General features: G+C 39.0%; 2 pseudogenes; one reads left to right on the forward strand and one right to left on the reverse strand.

The window, feature by feature from the left end:
• Positions 1-13,236: 13,236 nt before the first annotated feature.
• Positions 13,237-14,327, reverse strand: LOC149202775 (arabinogalactan O-methyltransferase 1 pseudogene; annotated as a pseudogene).
• Positions 14,328-14,373: 46 nt separating this feature from the next.
• LOC149202776 (homeobox-leucine zipper protein HAT14-like) lies at positions 14,374-15,797 on the forward strand (annotated as a pseudogene).
• The last annotated feature ends 337 nt before the right edge of the window (positions 15,798-16,134 follow it).

Below are 16,134 nucleotides of genomic sequence, written 5' to 3' on the forward strand. Positions count from 1 at the left end.
TTTTGTCTATGTATTTGTTTCAAATGTGTCTCCCTCATGATATGTGAATGGATATGTGCCATGGAATGACTTAATTAGATAGTATCTACTTCTTTTTGTTTTTATTTATTTTCTTTAAAATCACATGGTCCACTCAAAGGTGAATATGTTGAATGTTTAATTCCACATTTTTGAGTTAATCAGAAAATGTGAGTGTGTGAAAGAGGAGTATCACCTCTATAAAAACACCATAGAATATATAAAAGTCCCTAGGATGTTGACTTTTATCGTTGACGGGAAACGAGATCAACAACATTGTGTCTTTTGATATGAGGCTTATAGGTATTTTTCAAACAAGTTTTCATAATTTTGTGAAAGAGCCAAATCCTAGTGAGTTGCCCAATAAGTCTATGATCAACAAGGGCCAAGATTTTGTATCTTCACATGGTAAGATATGTGGGCATATACGGAATGTGGGCATATACGGAAGATGTAGGCATATACGGAAACTGGGCATATACGGAAGATGTGTGCATATACGGAAACTGGGCATATAGGGAAGATGTGCGCATATACGGAAGATGTAGGCATATACGGAAACTAAGCATATACGGAAGATGTGCGCATATACGGAAAATGTGGGCATATACGGAAACTGGGCATATACGGAAACTGGGCATATACGGAAGATGTGCGCATATGCCCAAACTGGGCATATACGGAAGATGTGCGCATATACGGAAGATGTGGGCATATACGGAAACTGGGCATATACGGAAGATGTAGGCATATACGGAAACTGGGCATATACGGAAGATGTGCGCATATACGGAAGATGTGCGCATATACGGAAGATGTGGGCATATACGGAAACTGGGCATATACGGAAGATGTGGGCATATACGGAAACTGGGCATATATGGAAGATGTAGGCATATACGGAAACTGGGCATATACGGAAGATGTGGGCATATACGGAAGATGTAGGCATATACGGAAACTGGGCATATACGGAAGATGTGTGCATATACGGAAACTGGGCATATAGGGAAGATGTGCGCATATACGGAAGATGTAGGCATATACGAAAACTGGGTATATACGGAAGATGTGCGCATATGCGGAAGATGTGGGCATATACGGAAACTGGGCATATACGGAAGATGTGGGCATATACGGAAACTGGGCATATACGGAAGATGTAGGCATATACGGAAACTGGGCATATACGGAAGATGTGCGCATATACGGAAGATGTGGGCATATACAGAAACCGGGCATATACGGAAGATGTGGGCATATACGGAAACTGGGCATATACGGAAGATGTGCGCATATACGGAAGATGTGGGCATATACGGAAACTGGGCATATACGGAAGATGTGGGCATATACGGAAACTGGGCATATACGGAAGATGTAGGCATATACGGAAACTGGGCATATACGGAAGATGTGGGCATATACGGAAGATGTAGGCATATACGGAAACTGGGCATATACGGAAGATGTGTGCATATACGGAAACTGGGCATATAGGGAAGATGTGCGCATATACGGAAGATGTAGGCATATACGGAAACTGGGCATATACGGAAGATGTGCGCATATACGGAAGATGTGCGCATATACGGAAACTGGTCATATACGGAAACTGGGCATATACGGAAGATGTGCGCATATGCCCAAACTGGGCATATACGGAAGATGTGCGCATATACGGAAGATGTGGGCATATACGGAAACTGGGCATATACGGAAGATGTAGGCATATACGGAAACTGGGCATATACGGAAAATGTGCGCATATACGGAAGATGTGGGCATATACGGAAACTGGGCATATACGGAAGATGTGGGCATATACGGAAACTGGGCATATACGGAAGATGTAGGCATATACGGAAACTGGGCATATACGGAAGATGTGGGCATATACGGAAGATGTAGGCATATACGGAAGATGTGTGCATATACGGAAACTGGGCATATAGGGAAGATGTGCGCATATACGGAAGATGTAGGCATATACGGAAACTGGGCATATACGGAAGATGTGCGCATATGCGGAAGATGTGGGCATATACGGAAACTGGGCATATACGGAAGATGTGGGCATATACGGAAACTGGGCATATACGGAAGATGTAGGCATATACGGAAACTGGGCATATACGGAAGATGTGGGCATATACGGAAACTGGGCATATACGGAAGATGTGGGCATATACGGAAACTGGGCATATACGGAAGATGTAGGCATATTAGAAAACACCCAAGTAGCAGCTTTGTATGAGGAATTTGATAGATAGATATATCACAGAATGTAGATCTGGTCATTTGTTTTAAGCAGAGGAAAAGCAATCATAGTGATTCTTTAAAGGAACCGAAATAGGTTCCTATTGCCATAGGGTCTTCTGCTAATGGCGTCGAGATTTCTAGAGGTTGCAAAAGTCAAGATCGGTTGTCATGGGAAGGAAGCATTTTTCTAGGTATGGTTACCTTTGGGACAATAAATCTAGAAGAAAAAATGTTTACTGCACACCCTCTATATTAAAGGATTAGAAATCGTTGCCAGAGGAGGGGGAAAAGTGTTTGAATAGCATGAAGGATGTTAATCTTCATGGCAACGGTCAAAACAAAGAGATGGAGACTTTCCTCATTTGGAGACTCAGTTCTATGAGTTGTTTTGGCCATGAATCTTTCCAACGAGTTGGAGCTGTTATAGTTGGGAAAAACGACGAACATTTTAGATCCTATCTTGACTTAGCATGTTGAAGACTTGATGTGGAAGCAACAGGAGGTGATAAGGGAAGATATGCGCATACGGGAAAGTTAGGGATATACGGAAGATATGCGCGTATCTTCCGTATATGCCCAATTTCCATATATGCGCATATCTTCCGTATATGCGCAGTTTTCGTATATGCGCAATTTCTGTATATGGAATTTGCGTATCTACGATGCAGATACATGAACGACGTGCATATACGAAAGATATGCATATACAGGAAAGTTAGGGATACACGTAAGACATGCGCACATCTTCCATATATGCCCAATTTCCGTATATGCGCACATCTTCCGTATATGCACAGTTTCCGTATATGCGCAATCTTTGTATATGGAATTTGCGCTCTACGATGAAAATACATGAACGACGTGAATATACAGAAGATATGCACATACAGAAAAGTTAGGGATATACGGAAGACATTCGCATATCTTCCGTATATGCCCAGTTTCCGTATATGCGCACATCTTCCGTATCTGCACAGTTTCCGTATATGCGCAATTTCTGTATATGGAATTTGTACATATATGATGCAGATACATAAACGACGTGCATATACCGAAGATATGCACATACAGGAAAGTTAGGGATATACGGAAGATATGCGCATATGCCCAGTTTCCGTATATGCGCATATCTTTCGTATATGCATAGTTTCCGTATATGCGCAATTTCTGTATATGGAATTTGCGCATCTACGATGCAGATACATGAACGACGTGCATATACGAAAGATATGCACATACATGAAAGTTAGGGATATACGAAAGACATGCGCATATTTTCTGTATATGCGCATATCTTCCGTATATGCACAGTTTCCGTATATGCGCAATTTTTGTATATTGAATTTGCGCATATATGATGCAAATACATAAAAGAAGATATGTACATATTCCATATACAGAAATTGCGCATATACGAAAATTGTGCATATACGGAAGATGTGCGCATATACGGAAACTTGGCATATAAGGAAGTTATGCACATGTCTTCTTTATATCCCTAACTTTCTTGTATGTGCATTTCTTCCGTATATGCACGTCGTTCATGTATCTGCATCGCAGATGCGCAAATTCAATATACAGAAATTGCGCATATACGGAAACTGTCCATATACAGAAGATATGTGCATATCTTCCGTATATGGACAGTTTCCGTATATGCGCAATTTCTGTATATGGAATTTGCGCATTTGCGATGCAGATACATGAATGACGTGCATATACGGAAGATATGCACATACAAGAAAGTTAGGGATATACGGAGGATATGGGCATATCTTCAGTATATGCCCAGTTTCCGTATATGCGCACATCTTCTGTATATACACAGTTTCCATATATGCGCAATTTTTGTATATTGAATTTGCGCATATGCGAAGCTACAAACCACTCGCGATGCTGTCCATCTGTCAGATTCATATATGCTTCACGAATCGTACATTTCAGCCTCTGATCTAGTTCCTAAGGAGTCTCACCTAGTAGCATCGTAATCTCGTTAAATCAAATGATCGACTGCGCTTCAGACTTGGGCCTGCTAAATTTTCTATTTAGCGCTGCTTGGATATCCATGACTCTCGCATTCGGGTTATCGTTGGAGTACTTAATATACCATGTCAGCGCGCGATCCTGAAGGGTGTTAACCAATGTCACCTTCTTTATATGGTCATATGTAACACCTTGCACTTCCCATATATCCCTTGCAACGAACCAAAGTTGGTGTGGATCTTCATTTCCCAAACCTTTGAACATAGGAAAATTCACAGTGATTGCCATATTGAATTGCGGTGGTGGTCGAGTTGGTGAGGGTGAATATGGAGGTGAAGTTGGTGGTGGTGTGGGTGGAGGTGGTATTCGTGGAATTCTTTGTCTTATCAGATGAATAATACTTCGCGGAGAGACCTTCGCGAGCTCTTCCTCGTCTCCTCGCGGAGGTGAAATCAAGGGGATATTTTCTGGACCCTTATTCCTTCGTCCCTATAAACCTTTCTGCTTTGCATAGCCCCACATCAAGGTATCTGCATAACCTGCTTTTCACAGAACAATATTTTAATCCAAGTATTCAAAGACTTTACGTAATTACCTCGCGGTCCTTTGAGAAAGCGTCACTCTGCCTCGCTATAGCTGACTGAGGTGTCAACCGCGAACTTAGTAACGAATCCTCCTATAATACCATCAAGCCAATGATCGACGATGTGTACGATCTTATCCTCTGATGCTTCCAATCTCCGCACTAGCTCTGGGGTCCACACAATATGACCGTCAAGTTCCCACCTTCTTTGGCTATCTTCTAGCTTAGCGGTCCACTCGTATAGCTCAGTAGGGAAGGACGCAAAAAAGATTTTGTGGATATCTGTATATAGGTAGTTGTCTGGCCACTCTTCTTTTGATAGTCACGGGATTTTGTTCTCCTGCGCCGCGAACTCATGAATTCTTCTATCCAACCAGCCTTCAATTTCTTTCTTAGTTGGATTCCAATGATACGAGATCACACATCTCTCATGCAGATTCTGGTCCCAACAACAGAACCATTTTTTAGCTTATGGGGGCCTGACCCAGGTTCAGATTTATTTAGCCAAACAAATACCTACACTACTGGCCCTTTCGGCATTAGCCCACGGAGCGTGGACTGAAGTCTCACCCGAAGCAGTATGGGGGGATGATAGAACCAAGTTTCCACACCCTTGAGATGGATGTGATGTCAGTTTAAGCCACGTTTAGTCCAACTAAACTTGCCATCTCGCAGGTCGCTTTGTGCACCGTTCTACCCTTCAGTACCTTCATGATTTATTATAATCGACTTTCGCGCAAACCTAACCAGGGGATGAAGTCCTTCGCACTACTAAGGTAGCAAACTGTAATATCTCCTAAACTATGCCAAGTATCTTACTTATCTTATTAACAAGTCTTGATTATCTTCGCATAAACATATATTCTATATTGCATTCACTTAGCTAATACAGTTATACACATTCATGCATCATATAAGCATTAAAAGTGAAATTCATACCCAATATAACAGAAGCATAAAACATGAAATAAAGACGTGGAATTGATAGAAATTTCTCTTTATTAATACTTCCATTGTTTACAGACTCGACTCGCCCTGCGCACTCAGTTGCAAGGGTTCGTGCACTCAGCTGCGGACTACTAGGCCTCTATGCACTCAGCTGCGGAGCCTCTTCCTATGCTACTACCCAAAACTAGACTTTACATTTCACAGATCTATCTCGCATAAATCATTCTTCCTTAGAAATTCTATGATTGATGCCTTAACTACTTAGAGCTTCGCTCTATTTATACAATCCCATGGTTTGCGGACCATGGGTAGATCTTCTATAGCTGACATTACATTATCAAAATAAGGGCGCACAACCCTATGACTCTTTAACAAACTACGCGCTCCGCGCCCACAAAATGTAGAGACTTTACATTGGAATTACAAAATTGACCAAAATCTGGGCTTTAAGCCCCAAAACTTCCCTTGGGGGATCCCACACCCAACAGAAAGAAGAAAAAGAACCAAGGAAGTCGATAAATTAGTGCATGATGTGAGGGAGAATGTGAGAGCTCCAAATTTGCGCAGGAAAATGAGGTTACCTAAGAGATACATTGGCTACATGGCTCTAATGACTGAGCTTGTAGAGACTGAGCCATCCACCTTGGAGGAAGCAGTAGAGAAACATGTTTGGGATGATGTAATGGCGGAAGAATACAAATCCATCTTGAAGAACTGTGTTTGGAAAGTGGTCCCAAGATCAGCAGTTAAATCAGTTGTGGGTTCGAGATGGATCTTCAAGGTTAAGCATGCATCATATAGAAGCATGGAGAAGTATAAGGCCAGATTTGTAACCAAAGGATTCTATCAAGTTGAGGGAATTGACTATGAGTAAACATTTTCTCTTGTAGCAAAGTATTCATCCATTAGATCAATTCTTACACTGGCTACATAGATGGGGTGGAAAATCCAGTGAATGGATGTAAAAACAACATTTCTCAATGGTGTTATTGAGGAGGAGGTGTACATCAAGAAACTAGAAGGTTTTGAGACATATGAATGGGAGACTTGTGTGTGTAGACTCAGGAAAGCATTGTATGGTCTCAAATAGGAACCCTTAGCTAGGTACACTAGGATCGACAATTATCTCATTGGTTTGGGCTCCACCAAAAGTGAAGAGGATGCGGAACTCTATTTTTCTATAAGGTAAATTTCTTATTATTGTTTATATGTTGATGATTTAATATTAAGAGGTGATGAGCAACTTATCATCTCTTACAAGGTGGATCTTGCAAGGGAATTTGAAATGAAGGACATGGGTCTCATGCATTACTTCCTCGGGTTGGAAGTATGGCAAGGCGATAGGGAATTTTTTGTGTCTCAAGGCAAGTATGCCAACGATATACTGGAGAGATTTGACATGGATATTTATAAACCCATGGAGACACATCTAATGACCAATTGGAGGAAGGAGGAAGCCACTTTAGGTGAAGGGGTTGATGCTACCACTGATAACTATTGGGCTCACTGATGTATCTTGTGAAAACATGACCAGATATGTGCTATGTAGCCAACCATTTGAGCTAAGCTATGGTTAGGCCGGCCAAATTTTATTGGAAGGCAGCGAAGCATGTTTTACGGTACCTCAGAGGCACTACCCAATATGGTTTATGGTACAGACGGACAAAGGGAGTGAAGTTGTGTGGATTCACAAATGCAGATTGGGCAGAGAATCCATCCAACTAAAAGAGTACATCAGGTGGAATTTTCAATGTTGGGTAAACAATAATTTCCTAGTACAACAGGAAGCAAAGATCTGTGGTGCTCCGCTCGACAGAAGCTGAATACATGGTTGTCATTCAAGCAATATATGAGGCGATCTAGATGAGAAAGATACTTGCGAGATTGTTTTGTCATATGTTGGATCCAATTGTGATCTATTGTGATAATCAAAGTTTCATTCAGTTCTTCGAGAACTTGGTATTTCACGATCGAGACAAGCATATAGATATCCAATATCATCATATACAGGATTGCGTGTAGAGGCGGAAAATGTTACTACAATACATTGTGATAGAGGAATAAGATGCTAACATCTTGACAAAGGCTTTGTCAAGAGGGAAGTTTGAATTCCATAGGTGCAAAGATGGGGGTGGCTGATAATCCCTTTCTTGCTAAGAGAAAGTGTTGAGAAGTGTAGTAAGAAAGTATCAATTTGACTTTGCCTTTGTCAAATTGAGAAAATTTGAATTTCCACATCGACAAACAACTTGGAGGTAGTTAACTTGTGTGACATGGCTCTTGTCACTTAGTTAGCTTAGCAAATTCGAGTAGGAGGTCTTGGAGTTCAGTTAAGCATGCGTGATTGCTAAATTTTAGTAATCCAGTTCAGTTATATCTCATTGTATTCATTTAAACTAGTTATAATAGTTAATGGAAATAGTGGAAGGTCAGTTGTGTAGTGGGATAGTAGTCTAACTCAATGATCATCTAGTTAGCTAATCAATCATCTCAAAATAGCTAGTGTATGCTAGGAATTCAAGTTCCCCAGTTGTGGTGGAGATTCCAAGGCAATGTAACAAGCAATTATAAATAGTTTGAGTGTACATGTGTTGCATGTAGCCAAATGATCAATCCTTGGGAATTTCACAATCAATTGGAGGAAAACTCCTAAAAATAGGTGCTAATCCCTCAAGATTTGCGCAAGGAAATAAGGGCTCAAGAAGAGGAAGAAATTGACTAAGTCTGGGTTAGAGCTTCTCATTGAGTAGAGAGAGAGGTTATTCACTTGCAGGTTCTGCTTAGAGAGGGCAAGGAATTGTAATACATCTCTATTCCTCTGATTAATGCAAAGAGTCTTGAGGAGTTTTTCCCAGTTCGGTTCCCCTAGAAAAAAATACCGTGCATGTGTGTTTTTTCTTATTGCATGTTTGTGAATGTTGTTCTAAATTGTGAATTAAATTCCACAGATTAGTAGAGTAGAATTATGTATCTTGATTTAGATTAAAATTTCTTAAGCATTTGCAATTCTATCACCATAATTATACAACTCAACCCATTATTGGGTGTGAGAGCCACCTTTCTCTTAGAACTATGCCACTCCTTTGCGACTTCAAACTTGTTGATAGGGCATATTTATGAAGAAATACTTTCCCATGTTTGAGCTGAGTGATCAATAAAGTAAATGCATGGAGTGGTTGGGGAAGGAGCATTTACAAACTAGGCACATTTGTGAGGATTGGGATAGGGAATACTAGAATATGTGAGATTGTGTGAGGAGTTAGAAGTAGAAAAATTCATAAGATGCAACTAGGGTGGTGGGAAATATGGGTTTGTGACATAGGGCAGAGAGGAATTTGTTGGACATTGGATAAACCAACGCTCCTTGAGTGTTTTGTGACATGGACTAACAGCCTCTCGTGGATCCTTATCTCTGGCGATGCGATCGTTGACTAACACCTGCAGTTTTTGGTTTAACGACAATCGTGATTCCCAATAGAATTCCCCGATCCCAACCACATAATCTTTCTAGACAATTGATGTGAAAAAGAAAAAGGGTTAATTGGTTTACCCAAAGAGCTAGGGAAACAAAAATTCAAAATTATTAGAACTAGAAGATATATAAAGGAAGTCTAAGGAACTACTTGATGTGGCACTGACTATATAGAACTAAACCTTTTCATGAGGAACCATAAAACTCATTGTAAATCTCTTTCCATGTGAAAATAAGTTCTTCTCCTATGTAGGATGATAGCACCATGTAGCATGAGTGTTTGCCACCTTCTGAAATGACTAATACATATGCAAAGGCTAGGCCAAACTGGGACATTTAGTGACCAAAAAAAACATAGCAATCCCAACCAAGATATGATAAATCCCTAAGTGAAATGTCACATTAAACCAATATCGAAATGAGCATCCTCCACTGTCATAAAACAATTAAAAGCCATATAAAACCATGGGAGGAGTAGTAAATGTTTCATTTGGAAAGATGCATTTCCACGTCTACTCTCGAGTCTCTAGTAGGATAGTGATAATACAACATCCACTTATTGTGGATTATACAATCCATCCTAAAATAGTTATACAATAATTATACATAAAATAAATAGTAAAAATATGTTAAAGTTTTCAAAATAAATAAATTAAAATATCTAATATACAAATATAATTTTAACTATTATTAATTTTATCAAACAATACTCAACATAGATATAATTGAAAAATATTCCCAAAATATAAATAAAATAAACTTATAATTTCAATTATAGCTACAATACTTATTAATACTCAAGGAAAGTGTAAATAATATTTAATGGTTTAAATAATGTAGTACATGGAAATTTATTGTAAAAAACTTTTGAAGAAAGTGGTTTAAATAATGGGTAACATGGAAATTTAATGTAATCATTGTCTTCTTTTTACATGACTAAAATAACCAAAATCCTTTTGGGTAAAAGAGTATAACTTCTATTATTCGTAGATGGGTAAATGTGTTAATTTTTGTTTTTCCCTCCTTAAGATAGAGCATTATATTTTTGTAGTTAATTTAATTTGTTATAATATTGGTTTAAAAATAATGAAATAGTATTGATTTTCAATCAGTAATTTTTTTTTATAGACAAATATGGATTTATGAAATAAATTAACAATGAATAATTATCGTATACAAAGAATTTAAATTTTCCAATGATATTTTAAATTCAAAACTTTATATATATATTATTTACAAAATAAACCACATAATTCTAAAATCTATAAATGAATAATTAATTATGAATTTTTAAATTAATATTATGAATTTTTAAATTAATAATATTACATATGTACTTTTACTTAATTTTATATTATATTTTAAAATTCAATATTTTACCATTTTTAAATTTGATATTTATATTTTCAAATTGTAATTTCACACCTTTTAAATTAATAATACAAGCTTTTCTTTATTAAAAAAATATGACTATAATTTTGTTTCTAAATTCTTTTGTATTAATATTTCCATTAAAAGATAAATTTTTTTGTATTAATATCTCCATTAAGGGGTGAGATTTCAATATTTAACTCTACTCTTAATGGATTTTTATTATTTATATCTCCTTTAAAAAGTGAGATTTCAATATTTAACTCTACTCTTAATGGGTTCTTGTCATTTACTGGTGTATTAACTTCAAAAATAGTTCTCTCTTAAGCATAAAATCTTTGTCCACGACATTCTTTTTCTCCTTTGCGGAAACAAACTTTTCATTTCCTCCGACATTGTTAATTGGATGACCTCAGAATGTACTTTGAAACGGATGATAAAATAAAATTTTAATGTGATCTTTTTATTGGTGTAACACAATGGTGAAGAATGCTCGCTTAAATTTGTCAAATGGATGGTGTGACACTACTGATTATGTAAATAATAGTTATTTACTTTTTTTTATTATGCAAAGACATGGTAACTCGTTATAGGTTGGTAAGTGAACTTGAAAACAAAGTATATTTATCATTATTTCATTGTGTTGTTATTTTATAGGGGAAAAGATTTTAAAAGGAAAATCTTTAGTTTTTAGGTAGTTAGACAGTTATCTTTTTCTTGGGATTAAAAGAAATCTCTCAGGTGGATGAGGCCACAAGTGGCCTGAGGAAAGAGGAAAAAGAAGTGCTTGTGACAAGACGTTGTTCAAGCTGTCGCGTAGAGATTTGACTGATTAAGTCTACTAAGGCATACATACTCTACCCCCTTTGGTTTTGAACCGTGACCTCTTAGGAGGAAACACATGCTCTTAACCATTCGGCCCACTCAAGCTGTATCTACAAATGATGATCTGTGTGTTATTCCTTGTAAAAGAAAAGAAGTCTAAACATATTGGTATATTGTTTCTTATGACTATTAGGTAAACAAAAAGAAACCAAATTGACTGTTGAGAATAAATGTTGTAAAGAATATGCCATAAACCCTTTCTGTATTTGCATATAAAATTTGGCGAGTAGACTTCTTTTGTGAGATATACTTGAGATATACTTCCTCTCTTCGGTAAAATTAACTCTCTATGTTGGTTGAGTTTCTGGATATTAAAAGAAAGAGTCGGTATTAAGAAGAACTTAGACTCAAGTAATGCAATATGAGGGAGACAAATCTCTGAAAATTAAAATAATAATAGTAATAACTAATTCTTGCATGTACCAGGATACATGACTTCCAAAATATGTTGAAAATAATTATAGAGGGCTTCGATGGTTAGTTTTCCGATGGTGAGCCAATGGATTCCTTGGAAAATAGTCCCTCTCCACGTTAATAAGTAACTACACCAGAGTCATGTGGAACCAAACTGAGGAAATGTATGTGGTTTTTTCTGTAGCATCTATATAAGTAGAAGATTAAAACAATAACAATAATAAGAACAAACATGCAGGTGAATATTTCAAAAGGAAACTCAGAGATCCAACACCCCGCATTGCCGGTAAAAAAAAGCAACGAAATCATAAAATATGTGCTAGCAGAACACACAATACGGAACAGAGAATGTTTGTAGCCAATATATAAACATATAGCACTAAGTGACAGAGAACAATGTCCTATGCAGTTACCAAAAAAATTGTTGTTACCACAGAGAAGAATCATGGATGGGTAAAGAATCCCAAGTAAGGCCAAGATAGAAGACTGCGAACAAAATTACCCTCGAACGAGTCTAGGGGAAACCCATCAAACTCAGAACAAGATGGTAACTATTTAAGAAGGAAAACAACTTAACCATTTACCAACAATACAAAATGGAAAGAGTACAAAATGCATGAATCATAAATAATATTCTTGATATGAACTTGATAATGCATGAATCATAAATACATTTTTTAATCAAAACTTGAATACTAAGAATCCACATGAGTAAAATATATGTTGACTTCTATAACAATACCACATTTAAATACCCTAAAAAATTACTTAGACCGTGATAGAAACATTCAAGGGGAGTAAAAGTAAAAGAAACCCCAAGAGGGATTTTTGTATGGTTGTTAAAATTCAACCAAAAATATACATAATCCATTTAAGTAATTGGGAGATATATTTGATGGCCCATCAACCTAAGACTACATCCAGAGAGCCAGTAAACCATGCAAGTCAGGCTCCTAACCTAGAACAAGGAACATTTTGGAATTAATAGAGGACGGATTGAGCTGACCACTAGAAAATAAGAAGGAAAATCAAGAATCCTTCCAAACCTGCAAACAAATAAAGAGACATATTACAAATAATCTCAGAGCGTCCACCTGAAATACTTAACTTGGGAAATGTTAAAAGAGTAATACCTGTAAAGACTGAGAGAGGAACTATGTAGGGAAAGTTGAACTCTAACACCCTCAAGACCATTGAAAGCAAGAAAAATATTGAACACCTTGCCGAGCTACAAGATAACAAATAAAAAAATAAATTAATATTTACCTTTGTGGAAGGAATAACTTGCACCGTCGTTGAGGTACCATTGCCGAGAACGACCATTGTGGTTATAGAATGATTACAATGAAATACTTCAGCAAAACCATAATGACACTAAACAACTGTGAACCAAGAAAAGCAGTAAGTGATCTTACCATTTAGACAAAGCTCACTGAAGAGGACATGAAGGGCATGATTATTCCTTATTTAGACAAAGCTCGCTGATGATGAGTAAACACTGCAACCATTATTCCTTATTGCTCATAGGTGATGGACAGAAGAAGCCGTCAGTGCTACCGCTGGTGGGCTTCATCTTGGAAAATGGGGGAACCCTGAAATGCCAAAGCCTCCCCAAAGATCCCACCAGATTGCTGCTGCACAGGAACTCCCCGGCATACATTTGCTCCACTCTCCTATCAACATCATGAAGGAAAATATCTGTGGATCCTTCCTTCTTCCTGTTACTGGCCATCACGGCTGCCGTGAAAATGGCAGACATTCTCCCGGGCGCGGCATCGAAGTAACCACGGTCATGATCATATCCCACTCCGTCTCGTAGATGAGCGCAGGCAAATTGGTGACAGCGAGCTCGCATTTGGAGGACCTCAAGGCCCGGGTGGGGCTGTAGGAGGATCCATTTCTTCTGTAGTTGTGCAGCAGGGCGTCCGCCATGGACATTTTCGTTTGGTATTGGACGTGATAAGTTTCAATTCCTGGTTGGCTCTCCACGACTTTCCGTATCCAATTGGAGTCCTCTTCCAGGAAAATGGTTTTGCCATGGGCATTGAGGGCATTCCAAAGGGGGCTGTCGTAGCCGAGGCCGAAGACGAGGAAATTGCAGGGGCTTCTCACATAAAGTACTTCCAGGGTGAGATTGATTTCGGCTTTCTTCCGCTGGCGCAGGATCCTGCTCGTCACGTAGTGCACAAGCGTCCTCGCAACCTCGCCCGGAAGCCACTGCTGGTCCCGCTCAACCCCATGACCGGATGAAAGCGGAGAAGAAAAGGTGCAGCCTTTAGCGCCTTTACTAAATTCAAAATAAAACGGAATTTGGAAAACGGTGGTAGACGAGGAAGCCAACGGAGGTTGCAGGAGGAGACGGGACAGGTCTGACAGTGGTCGAAGATACATTGAATATTGGAGCTTGCCGGAGGTAGGGTGATCGAGTAGCCGGAATATGCATGGAGATGTATGGCTTTCATATGCATATGTATCATGCCTTCAGATGCACGGATGTCCTGTCACAGGTACTTAGGCCTCATTTATGTTTCTATAGGATTGGAAATAGGAACTGCCGTGTAATTAGGCCCCATGTCACCTCAAAGCCGAATTTAACAAAATTTGGTGCAATCCGTGCAATCCAGTGTAATTAGGCCGATAGGCCTTTCCATACATCAACAATCGTCAACATTTTTATCCTGCTCCGTTAGATCAGGGGAGACACCTCCAACCTTTGATTTGAAGTTTGACCGTTTTTTTCAAATATCTGTTGAGTTGCTTTCTTGACATGACATGATATTTTTACTGCTTTTTCCCATTCTTTCTACAAGATATTTTCACTCATTTTTCCGATTCTCTTATGTGCAAGAACGGTGAATACACGTCCACAGTTGCGCGTTTGTGTTTTCTTGGATTGTGTATATGCTTTGCCTTTTCTTGTGTTTGACACCGTTCTTTGTTTGCAGGCCGAGAAGAGGTAACGGTTGCAGAGTCAAATCTGTCTGGGATCGTACGCGGCGGAGGGATAGACATGAATCGGGTTCCGGCTACCAATGAGTCTGAGTATTCGTCGGTTTTCCAGGTCGATACCTTGCGGACGATTGACACCGGTTTCGTGGGCGTGAAGTGAGAGCGAGAAAGAACCTTTGAGTTGGAGGTGGAGAGGGATCGAACCTGCGACGTGAGTTCCAGGACAAGCGACAAGGAGGAGATAGGTTCGACGAGGAAAAATCTTCGGCGTTCCAAGGAGCAGTCTGCACTATTGGAGGAAAGTTTCTTGGAGCACAGCACTCTAAACCCTGTAATGCATCCTTGAATCTTTAATCGCAGTAATCTTTTATCGTTTGCTTTCTTTTTGAACCCTTGGCAGATCATGGATTTAAGATTACACGCTGATCTGGTCTTCTGATCGGGATCTTAGCAGAAATAGAAGAACACTTTGGCCAAGGAATTGAATTTACAACCTTGGCAGGTGGAAATCTGGTTTCAGAACAGAAGAGCGCGGTAAGAATTCATTTTAGGGACCTTTAAAAAAAGAGACTGTACCGTATTTGTGATTTTGCGGCCATTAACGTGAGGTCTTTGCTTTTGCAGAACAAAGTTGAAGCAGACAGAAGTAGACTGTGAGGTTCTGAAGCGGTGTTGTGAGAATCTAACGGAGGAGAACAGAAGGCTACAGTAAGAGCTGCAAGAGCTTAGGGCTCTGAAGGCGGTTCCTCCTCAGTGCGTGATAGGACAGGATAATTACTACATGCCGCTGCTTGCCACAACGCTCACCATGTGTCTCTCCTGTGAAAGGGTGGCTACCATGGAAAACAGCCTAAGCTTTCATTTTCCATGTCCCGGATTTCGCAGTTTGCCCAAAAGTCTGCAGCTTGCTAACTTTGAGAGGCTTCCTCAGGCCAGGCTTGCCTGCAAAGCTTATCTGTGTAAAATATCATTTGTCAGTGGTAGTTTTTGGTCAGATTTTTAGAGATTTGGCTTCCCTCGAAAAGAGAGAAAAAAAATGTACAGATATATATACACTGCAATTATCACTATATAACTCTTGTGGTTTGCAAAACTTTTCCTTGCAGAAGTCAATGGCCTATTGTGCTAATTCACTGCCTCAGGGAAATCATATGCCCATGCACCCATGGTAGTCTCACTTCAAACAAGAGCACCGGGTTGTAAACATGATGTAATATTTCTGGTTTAAAGATAAAATCCTGGTTCCTTC

The sequence above is a fragment of the Pinus tabuliformis genome, chromosome 2_1 (genome assembly GCF_031772625.1).
Source record: "Pinus tabuliformis cultivar Carrire ecotype Pingquan chromosome 2_1, CPIR1, whole genome shotgun sequence".
NCBI lineage: Eukaryota > Viridiplantae > Streptophyta > Pinopsida > Pinales > Pinaceae > Pinus > Pinus tabuliformis.